Below are 1,310 nucleotides of genomic sequence, written 5' to 3'. Positions count from 1 at the left end.
TTTGCACAGTCTTATTCTCGGCGTCGTTTTGTTTATTATATGTGTTGAAATGTCTATTGTTGCTGAGCTTTTGTGCGGCATTTTAAGCAGAAGGGGGCACTATTACTCCACCACCGCTTAGACTGCTCGAGTCCTCCGTTCTTTTTCAATCCTGTGTTGGTGATCAACATGTTTTCCTGTGTATTCGCGCTCACGTGTATATAAAGGTAAGGCAGTATGCTAAATATAAAAAAACTGACATGTCAAAGAGAAATGAGGTTTCGTATTTGAGAAAACAGAGTCATTAATGTGTCAGTCTTTGATGATTATCATGTAAAAAGCAAGAATGCTGCAAAAAAGAGAAGCTTGAAGCCATCGAATCAACATATACTAAACTGTACCTAAAGAAACACAAAAGAGATGTTTGTATGACATTTACTTTTGCCGTTTTTATGCAGTTACAGGAAGACCAAACTCGACAACTGCAAATAAATAAAAATATAGGTGATGAATTAGCATACAGTTGCAAACTACATCACACATCGCTATGCTGATATAAAAACAACAGAAGTGAATAGGCACTTGAGTGGCATATATTTTGCAGAATCTCGCGCCATAGGCCTACCGGTGCGATCCCGTTCCTTAAATTTCGTGTTATGTTTCTTTTTCGTTAGAAACAAAGTCTTTGACCTTAAACACCACCATTGAAACTAACTTTGCTTCTTAAAAACAATGGATTTAGTTTTTTTTAAATAGTAGTGCAATATACCAGTATACAGACATGCCGGTGCAAAAGTACTTACAACATCTAAATGTTTACAATTCAGGGCATCATAAATTCATTCAAGTTGCTATTGATTTCTTTTAAATTTAATCTCTCCTCCTCGAAATATTGCAGGGTATGCCTCCCTCTCAGAGAGGATCACTAATATTTGTTGATCAGCCAAATGCTCACTCTGTTCTCCCTCTCTCTGTCTCGCTTGCTCTGTCTGACCACAGAAAGCTCTTTACTTTCAAACCAGTTGAAAACAGCACATTGCTACTTTGCTGCAAAAGTCCAGTCTGATGGCTGTTTTGGCTCTGGATGTGCTGTATGTGTACGACAAGTGCTGGGTGTGTAGAAAGTGGGTATAATCATAGGGAAGCTGAAGCACTCATGGACCCTTGAAAGGCACTTTATGTGTGTATTTGTGGCTAAGGTAATTGGGCCCCTCCCCTTGGTAAGCTGACCCATTTGACAGGGCCTGTGGTTGGGCCCTTGTACTGATATTTGTATATATGTGTGTGACTTGCAGATGATGTGTATGGTTCATGTGTTACTATGATCTCTG

Source organism: Aulonocara stuartgranti (genome assembly GCF_965226115.1).
Source record: "Aulonocara stuartgranti genome assembly, chromosome: 1".
Lineage (NCBI taxonomy): Eukaryota > Metazoa > Chordata > Actinopteri > Cichliformes > Cichlidae > Aulonocara > Aulonocara stuartgranti.
The sequence above is the reverse complement of the archived record's forward strand: the minus strand, read 5'-3'. Positions refer to the sequence as shown.